The following is a 10,107-nucleotide window of genomic DNA, read 5'->3' as shown; positions in this document are numbered from 1 at the left end:
AATTATAATTCCAAAGACTGGGATCAATCAGGAAACAACGTTGAATGTTAACTGAAAATGTAAAACATAGCATGATGTGTGTTAATTCTTACATTAGGGTTCAAATATGTGTATACACATTCAGTATGAATGGCTTCAAGGATAAATACACACATACTTTGTGATTAACCTCTGCTGCTTCAATTAATTCTATTACTTAACATTCATTTACTATTTCCCACATGATTTTTAAAAAGAATTATACATTAGTTATATTTAAACAAAGGTGAATAATTGTGGGTACATAGACAGGAAGAACTCAAGAATTCAGAGTCAGACGGAGGTTTAATGTCTACTTAGCATTTGGTAGCCAAGGGATTCTTTATTTGTTTTGTCCAAGAAGAACAGGTAGATATATTCAGGACTGAGAAGGTGAAAGATCTTTGCAGATTTAAAAAGAGTTCTACTTTAAGAATGTATTAGAACAATAAAGGGTGCATATATTAAATCATATAAACACAAAGGAGATCCCTCAGAGAGCCATTGGTAAGTCTACCTTTACTCTTTGATCTAGAAAAATCGTACTAAAAAATGTTCTGGGAGAAAGATCAGCATAGAGACAATGTCTCTTTTGTCAATTAAACCTTCAAGAAGGCTAGCTAGGGAGAGCGTACAGGCTGCATGATGAGTTCTGGCCCTTTTTCAGTTCAATTTCTTTTTCTTTGTTGGCCAAAACCTTCGTTATAGCCCTGAAGTCCATTGAAGTCTAATGGGTTGAGAAATGCTATTCTAGGGCCTATAAAGCCCATCAAGGGGACTTTCCTAGCATTCTAGATGTTAAGACTTCACCTTCCAATGCAGGGACTGCAGCTTCGATCCCTGATCGGGGACCTAATATCTCACATGGCTCAGAGCCAAAAAACCAAAACATAAAACAGTAACAATATTGTAACAAATTCAATAAAAGACTTTAAGAACGGTCCATATCAAAAAAAAAATCTTAAAAAAATTTTTTTTAAAAAGCCCATGAATTTAGAAGCAACATTACTGTGTGTACATGCATCTGATTGCACACACACACCCATGCAAGGGAGGGACACTGTAACAACTATCTGATGATAAAAGGAAAATGCGATTCCGGAATTATTGGCATAAAGGATTCATGCAGGAGAAAAATAAGCTAAATCACCTTGTTCATTCATTTATCAACTTTTCAATTATTAAATATTTAATGAGAACTTCCAACAGTTCAGAACTTGGATTGTTATGACGATTAAACTGTAAATACCACAACGCCTTTCTCTTCATAGAACTCTGTATTCTAATTCAGGTAATAAGAAAAAAATTCCAAAATAAAATTTCTGACATTAAAAAAAAGACATGTTCATTCATTGTATAGTTAAAAATATCACTACTAGTCAACAATAAAAAGTTGGCACTTCATAAAATAAAATTGACATTTAAAACAGTCTCAATTCTGGAAATTTGAAAGGTTATATATTTTTAGAAAGACGGGTTAGTAAAAATATTTTACAAAATTCTCAATTTTGCAAAAGCTAGTCTGCATGAATTGGGGAGAGCAAAGCTAGATTTCCTGTCTTAAGATCCAGGTTTGCTGTTCTCTATATTCCAAAATAAGTACTTTTAAAATTGTTAGAATTCAAAACTATACGTTTGAAAATCAGTAACGATTTTTATGAGGACAAAAATTCTGCTGTACGTTCCTCTTAAAATTCCTTTCATCATCCATTTTATTCAAAATTCAACTGGTTACCATTTTAAAGGGTAACAGACAAGAGGATTGCTATCTTGTTCTTTATATTGGACTCTTAATTTCTTTCTAATTTTTTTGATAATCCAAAACAATCCAAAATAACACATTATTATCATAAAATCCAGAAATTCTCAGTGTGTTCTGTAGTGTAAATTGTCCCAATGCGATTATATAGACTATTGGTAAATTTGAACATAAATGTGTTCCTAAATACAAAATAAAAATCTAAAAATGCATTTAACTATGTGCTTCATTATGCAATAATGCTCTTTTAAGAAAGAAATGGCTTACCAGATGCAAGAATACCTTGAAGTTGCATAACATGTTTTTCTATTTAACAACAGAAAATAAGGTAACAAGTGATTTTTTTGTTGTTATATATTTTTATATTCTTATGTAAATTACATATTCATTCTTCATCAATGTGATATTTTTCTAGTTTATTTTACTCTAGTGTGAATTATAGTGCATTAACTCTTGATAGTTTTCTATAAGAAAAAGCTTCTTGATGAAATTCTCCATGATCAATTAACTTTGTTAAACACTGCCACAGTCAAGCGATGTCGCCAAATCAAAACTTAAAGTAAATTCTTTTATGGCTTTCAATGTCCTATTATGGGGCTCAGAAATATCTAGCTGTCTTTGCAGTTGATGCTAATTCAGGTGGGTGCTAGGTTTTAGTTACACTAATTTGTGATTATTTCTTAGATGAAAATAAAAATATCTGCAGGTGGATTCCCTTCCTCAGTGCAGGAATAATCATGAATTAGTGGTTATTCTAACTGAGATTACTGAGAGTAATGTAACACATTTACTTCTAACAAAAGTTTGTATCCAGGGACAAAATTCGCTAAAAGTTTAACAGTTTTAATGTATAAATCCCAGCATACGTGTTTCAAAAAAATTTTTTTCCCGTTTTTCTACAACAGGGGTTGGTAAACTTGTGTAAAGGACCAGAGAGTAAATATTTTAGATTCGCCATATGATGTCTGTTGTTTCTACTCAGCTCAGTCATTGTAGCCAAAAAGCAGCTACAGTAAAATGTAAATAAAGGAGTATAACTTTGTTTCAATTAAACTTTATTTATAGACGAGGAAATTTGAATGTTATATAATTTTCGTGTGTTGCCAATAATCTTTTTATGAATTAATTTTAACCATTTAAAAAAATAAAAAACATTCTTAGTTTCAGTTCCTACCAACACAACCTGGGTTTGGAATTTGGCCGATGGGATGTAGCAGGCAATGGCCTGTTCTCTCGAGTTACAGTGCAAACATCCCTCCTTAGAGACCAGCATTACAAAACGAATTGATTGTACTAGCCCTGAAAATTACATTAAAAAAAAAAACAAGTTACCAAAATCTGCCCAAGATGTGAGGGGATAAATTTCTCCCCCAGGGTTCCCCCGTCTGCTCATGTATGGTCCCCTCCTGTTGGCGTCCCCAGCCACCTGCAATGAGTGAGACTGTCCTGTCCCTGTGCTCCCTGTCCCGCCGCGTGCTGGGGGCCAAAGAGTTCAGAGCAATAGTTCCTTCTGGGCACAGTTCCTCATCCATCAATTCACCACTAAATTCTGTGGCTCCCAGAGGGACCGAAAGCCGCCTTTCCAGCTCCACCCCTGGCTTGGAGTCCAGCCGCTGAGTCCAGCTTCTCTGAGGGCTAATGGCCAGCGGAGTCTGGCAGCTCTTGTGGGTTCTGTGCACCCAAAGGGGGTTGGGGCCGTGACCTGTTCTTCAGCCTCACGTCCAGCACCAGCGGATGACTCTGACCGTTCAAGTCACCAAACTTCTTATTATGGCTGGGGACAGAACATCTTCTATAAAACATTTATAAAGAACATTTCTTTCGCCCAGGAGGGGAAACCTGGGCCCTTTCACACCAGAGACAAGGATCAAAGAAGTAACACGCAGGGTGCAGTGTGTAGTTGACCCCCGCGTTGCTGTTCCAGTGCCGGCCCTGCGCGCAGTGTGCAGCCAGCGAAGCGACCCAGCGCTGCGTCCTTCGGCTCTTAGGTTACAGACCGGCACACCGATGGAGCCAGAAGTGGAAGCGGCCCGGTGTGCCCGGACCGTCAGGAGACCCCCGACGGAGCGTCTGGGGTCCGTGTCTCGCGGCTCCGCCTGCAGCTCGGCCGGCAGGTCCGTGAAGGAGCGAGCGCGGGGCGCGCGGAGCACACGGCAGGGCTCCGGGCTGGGGCGGCGATCGCGGCTGGGCCCATCCCCGCACGAGCTCCTGCCCCCCTCGCTGACGCCGCAGGGCCTGGATGCGTGGCGGGAGCCCTGGAGGCGGCGAAGAGAGGAGCGGGGCGGCCTACAGTCCCAGGAGACGGTCCCGCTCCTCCGCGCTCAGGGGAAGCTGCAGTCCTGGGAGCACCCCGGGCGGTACAGCGGCTCCTCGGCCCGGCAGAGGGCTTCCCGCCGGCCGGGCTCAGCCCCGCGGGGCCGGAACCGCAGCCGCTTCCCTCCCTCGGCGCATACACTCGGGCTGCGCGTCCGGCCCGGCTCTCTGCCGCCGCCGCGGGAACTTGGAGTGAGAGGACGGAGAGAAGGGGCGCGATCTCAACATCTTCTCTGGCCCCTGGAGGCTGCCTCGTCCTCCGCAGACAGGGACCTGTCCCTGAGCTTGGCGGTGGGGCCCAGGGCCTCAGACGCGCCGGTGACCTGGCTCCTCTCCAAGCAGAGGACCCGGTGCTCATTTTGAAATGTATAGAAATTCCATATTACTCTGTTGTGTAACAAGAAGTAACACAGTGTTGTAGATCAGTTATATTTCAACAGCCAACCAACCAACAAACAAACTCATCCAATAACAGTCCGATTTGTGGTCGCCAGAGGCAGGGCCTGGGAAGGGGTGGGACTGGATGAAGGTGACCCAAACTGCAAGCGTCCAGCCTTAAGAGAGATGAAGTTCCAGGGATGCAATGCAGCACGTGATAAAGATAATTAACACTTCTCTCACCTATACACAAAAGGGGTTAAGAGAATAAATTATAAGGGTTCTCATCACAAGAAAAACACATTTTTCTATTTCTCTAATTTCGTGTCTATATGAGATGATGAATGTTCACTAAATTTAGTGGGATAATCATTTCATAACATATGTAAGTCAAATCATTATACACTGTAAAGTTACCCTGTGCTCTATGTCAGTTATATCTCAGTAAAACTGGCAGAAGATAAATGAATAAATAAAATGGTGCCACATTGAATCTCAAATAAAATGGATGCTAAATTGAATTTTAGTGGGCATGTGCAGCAGTTTTTATATTCTAATAAAAACCATTATTGTATTTCAAAAGTGTATTTTGTAATTGAACAATTAATTTAAAACTATTTATTTCATAATATTTTGAACAATTAAATTGGCTGTTAGAAATAGAAATCTATCTTTATTCTTCCCAAATCTTGCAGAACAACTTTTCAAGGGTTCAGCATTTTGTAAAGTATTTTTCAATAACCCAGTGTTTTTGACAATTTTTGGCCTTCCTAAGTTCTATAATGACACTATTATAAATCTCAATTTTAATTTATAAAGTGGCAACTTTTCTTTGTAAATTAGTAGCAAACATTTTGTAGTTACACGATTTGTAAACCCTTATGTATGTTTGATTTTTAATACCAGAAATTTTATTTTGCAGTGTATTTGAAATGACTGAGTTAGAATGTAGAGTTCTATGAAGATAGGAACATTGTATTATTTACAATTTAGTCCTAATAACAAGCCAAGTTCTGACATACTGGAAGCTTTCATTAAATATTTGTTAATAGTTGAAAATTTGATGAAATAATGAATAAGGTAACTTAGATGTTCTTTATCCTGTTGACATATTTATGCATTTGATTCCAGACTCACATTTTCTCTTTAGGATCAGATGGATGCTATATGCTCTCTCCCTTGCTTGCATGTTTTTGTGTGTGCGTGTGCATGTACACAGACAGGAGCACAGACACACAAAGGTTGCAGGCAACGTCCCATGCTTTATAGACCCCTACAATACCATGCTTTCACCCGTTAGACGTCAGTGGACTCTAGGGTTATAATGAATGTTTCTAGGCAAACAAAGTAAAAGCAATTTATCTGAAGAGGAGCCACACCTTATCATGCAGGCCCTCCCCTGTCCAAAACGGAAAATGGAGCTCTCCCTGTCTGCAATGATTTATTTTATTTTATCTTACCTTATTTTATTTATTGCGGTATAGTTGCTTTACAATGTTGTGTTTCTGGAATGATCTTTCAGCTTCTCGGTCCTGACATATCTATGTGTTTTTGGTGGGGGAAAAAAACTTTTGGCTAAAAAATTCTGATGTAGGAATAAACCCCTGCCTGAATGAATTCTTGGGATTTTCATGGCAGTGTCCACAAATTCTCCAGGACTAGGACTCTTGTGAAAAATTAAATTTATTTGTAATTCAGTTTTAAGTTATGAGGGGCACATTAAGTGAAAATATGAAAGGTATAGAATAATTGAAGCATCAGATTTTAGTGTTTCGAGACAGATGGTTTCTCACCTTGGGAGTTCATCAGTGTGAATAAATGTTAAGGCTCTGCTGAAGTGTGTCCCATGTTTATCACATTAAGGTTTCTCTCCAGTGTGAGTTTCTGCTGTATTTAAATGTGAGGCTCCAGCTCAACTATCTTCCACGTTTATGACATATATAGGGGTTCACTTCAGGGTCAGTTTTCTCATGTCATCTAAGGTTACAGCATTGCCTGCAAGCCTTCCCACATTGATGAGACCTACATGGTTTCACTCCAGTATAAATTAGCCTATGTTAATTCAATGATGAATAAATGCTGAAGGCTCTTCCGAATTGATTGCAAGTATAGGGTTTCTGTCCTGTGAGATGTCAGTCATGTGGCGCGAAAGTTGGGTTCTATGTGAAATCTCCTCATATTTGTTACATTCTGGGGGATCTTCTCCAGTGTGAAGTCTCTGCTATTGATAAGGAAAGGAAAGACAGTTAAAAGTTTGCTCACATAAAATTCATTTCCTTAGTTCTGTACACATGAATTCTAGGCTGCTCCCTCAGTGACGGTCTCCACTAACTACCCCCACACACACCATGTTACTTATATTCACATAGAGTCTCACTTTGCTGAATTCACATAGATTTTTCTATTTTGTAGCCTCTCACTGCCATCGTTTTCTGATTAAATTTTAGGTCTTCTTTATTTTTCAAACACTATATACATGAGCTACATTTTAGCAACTGCCCTTTTGAAACTCAAGGTACAGTTTGTCTTGGGGCAATATGGTTCCAAATGCAAACTATTCAAAAACTTCTGCTGGGCCAGCGTTTAAGTCCACTTTCGTTCAGGTGGTTGTGCTGAGTTCCTCTTACCTTAAGATCATGTCTGTAATGTGGACAGCAGGGTTCATCCCCATAAACTTACTGTTGACCTTCAGATAAATGGGTTCTTCCTGAAGCTACCGTCTGTGAACATGTTGAAAATATTGATCTTTAACCCAGAGAAAAGGTATGAAATGGAGGAATATACCAGTAATTGGAAACATATTATAGGATATTGACAATTAGAATATATCTTTAAGGGTAAAACCAACGAAAAATGAAATGGGTCGGATGTGGGCGAGATCAGGATGAGGAAAAGCACAGAAAGGGAGGGACTGAAACAGTGGGCGCTGCGTTGAAGTTTAGCACCAGTAACAACAGAGCCATCCTTTCCTCTAAGGTCAAGGAATATGCAGAAGGTTAGATTAATAAGAGTGATACGTTCACAGAATTGTGGTACTATTGGAGGGATTTTTCTAGATTGACTTCAACAAGATGCCAGAGACATTTCATTCAAAGAAAGCTGCAATTGACTTTTCCCCAGTTCTGGATGAAGTTCACACTCACACGTCTTGAAAGTCACTGATTCCTAAAAACATGCTGGGCATTCTGATTCAGGCTGCCCCAGCTCCTCAAATGTCCAGAGGTGATGGTCGAGGGTGACAGTACTGAGAAAAGGCAGCAGTGTGTATCGAAAGCTCAAACCCTGTTTGACTTCAAGTCCAATGTTCCTCTGGGCGGACTTGGCCTATGCCTTTCAGATGCATCACAGAGATGGGCACACTCTGAATACAGAGTGACTTTCATGATAAAGGAGCATCACATGTGGGGTGGTGTGAAATAACCTGCACAGTCCACAACAGAATGTTAATTCTGAGCTGACTGGCAATTAAAAAATGTGTACTTGGGAATTCATAAATATCCCTGCTCCCCACTACTTTCAGTTAAACCTACAGACTTAGCACAAGGCAGGCAATATACATGTTTCGCCACTTATATATACCAGTAATTGGAAACATATTATAGGATATTGACAATTAGAATATATCTTTAAGTGTAAAACCAACGAAAAATAAAATGGGTGGAATGTGGGCGAGATCAAGATGAGGAAAAGCACCGAAAGGGAGGGACTGAAACAGTGGGTGTTGCATTGAAGTTTAGCACCAGTAAAAACAGAGCCATCCTTTCCTCTAAGGCCAAGGAATATGCAGAAGGTTAGATTAATAAGAGTGATACGTTCACAGAATTGTGGTACTATTGGAAGAATTTTTCTAGATTGACTTCAACAAGATGCCAGAGACATTTCACTCTAAGAAACCTGCATTGAAGTTTAGCACCAGTAACAACAGAGCCATCCTTTCCTCTAAGGTCAAGGAATATGCAGAAGGTTAGATTAATAAGAGTGATACGTTCACAGAATTGTGGTACTATTGGAGGGATTTTTCTAGATTGACTTCAACAAGATGCCAGAGACATTTCATTCAAAGAAAGCTGCAATTGACTTTTCCCCAGTTCTGGATGAAGTTCACACTCACACGTCTTGAAAGTCACTGATTCCTAAAAACATGCTGGGCATTCTGATTCAGGCTGCCCCAGCTCCTCAAATGTCCAGAGGTGATGGTCGAGGGTGACAGTACTGAGAAAAGGCAGCAGTGTGTATCGAAAGCTCAAACCCTGTTTGACTTCAAGTCCAATGTTCCTCTGGGCGGACTTGGCCTATGCCTTTCAGATGCATCACAGAGATGGGCACACTCTGAATACAGAGTGACTTTCATGATAAAGGAGCATCACATGTGGGGTGGTGTGAAATAACCTGCACAGTCCACAACAGAATGTTAATTCTGAGCTGACTGGCAATTAAAAAATGTGTACTTGGGAATTCATAAATATCCCTGCTCCCCACTACTTTCAGTTAAACCTACAGACTTAGCACAAGGCAGGCAATATACATGTTTCGCCACTTATCAGCAGTGACGACAGGCAAAGTATTCCCCGATACAAACCTCACTCTTCTCATGTGGGAAATACTTTAATAACCTCTCAAGAGAGTTGAGTGATTAAATGAGCTGACATGACATGTTTGAACATAACGAAACCCGATAAATAAAAGCTACAGGTGAAGTAGTCATTAAAAAGTCAGAGAGCCTTGATGCAATGTCCACCATTTTGCGTGAGTGAACAGACTGTACATACAACTTGGGGTCCGCAGTTGCTGCCTACCTAACCTCGACACATACCATGCATTCACCACCAGATATGAGGACAGACAGACTTCACAAGCCAGTGGTCCCGGGGCTGCCAAACTGTAAGATGACCCCTACTGACCTTTCCTGTGCGTTGAGGTCCCTCTTTTCCTCTTCGTTTCATGGGACCTCACCGCTTTGACTATCATTGTCTCTCCTGTAGCTTCCTCCTGTCTTCCCTGCTCACAGACTAATAGGAGATTCTCAATGGTTCAGGCCTCTCCAGGGCTTCCCATATGGCCACAGTTTTCTAAGTTTTCCTCTACCTTCTATATCCTCCTCAACGCACCAATTAAGGAAAAAATGCTTTCTGTAAAGTGCTTCCAGTTTCTGAACAGAGGTTACCTAAACAGGGGGAAAGTGGCTGGTTTTGTCAAGAATGAAAGGGAGTATTTTGTTTTGACTTTTTAGAGTTTTCAAAATAGTCAATTGTATTCTGAGAAAACAGATTAAAAATTAGGACAAAAAGAAAAAAGCAAACTTGGCTGCACTCTGCCCTCTGGGCCGGTGTTGCTGAAGGGCTGCTTCTCTTTCTGCTGTGCCTTCAGCTCTGCACAGCCCTCTAGCCAGCACCTCTGACGCTGCACGCATTGAACTTACCCGAGCGCACACCGCCGCGCCCACCCCCCCAGGCCCGAACGCCTGCTCTTTTTCTTCCCATAAACCTTTACCTGGGAGTGAACAACCACCCCACCTGCAAATGTGAAGTTCTCTGTGAGAAAAGAGGAGTAATCTTGTTTCCCAGGGTCAAACTAGGAAGGCTTTGGCTACTGCTTCTCATAAGGGAAATGGTATATGAAATTTACTTATTAGGAAATAA

General features: G+C 40.7%; 1 long non-coding RNA gene across 1 annotated transcript; it reads right to left on the bottom strand.

The window, feature by feature from the left end:
- Positions 1 to 4,177: 4,177 nt before the first annotated feature.
- On the bottom strand, positions 4,178 to 9,746 carry LOC102993290 (uncharacterized). Its single transcript, XR_002890821.3, has 4 exons — positions 9,370 to 9,746; positions 7,096 to 7,188; positions 5,929 to 6,689; positions 4,178 to 4,711 (listed from the first exon to the last, which is right to left on the bottom strand). It is a non-coding gene; the product is annotated as an uncharacterized lncRNA (long non-coding RNA).
- Between the last annotated feature and the right edge of the window lie 361 nt (positions 9,747 to 10,107).

This window comes from Physeter macrocephalus, chromosome 20 (genome assembly GCF_002837175.3).
Source record: "Physeter macrocephalus isolate SW-GA chromosome 20, ASM283717v5, whole genome shotgun sequence".
Classification (NCBI taxonomy): Eukaryota; Metazoa; Chordata; class Mammalia; order Artiodactyla; family Physeteridae; genus Physeter; species Physeter macrocephalus.
This window is presented reverse-complemented; position numbering and strand designations above follow the sequence as displayed.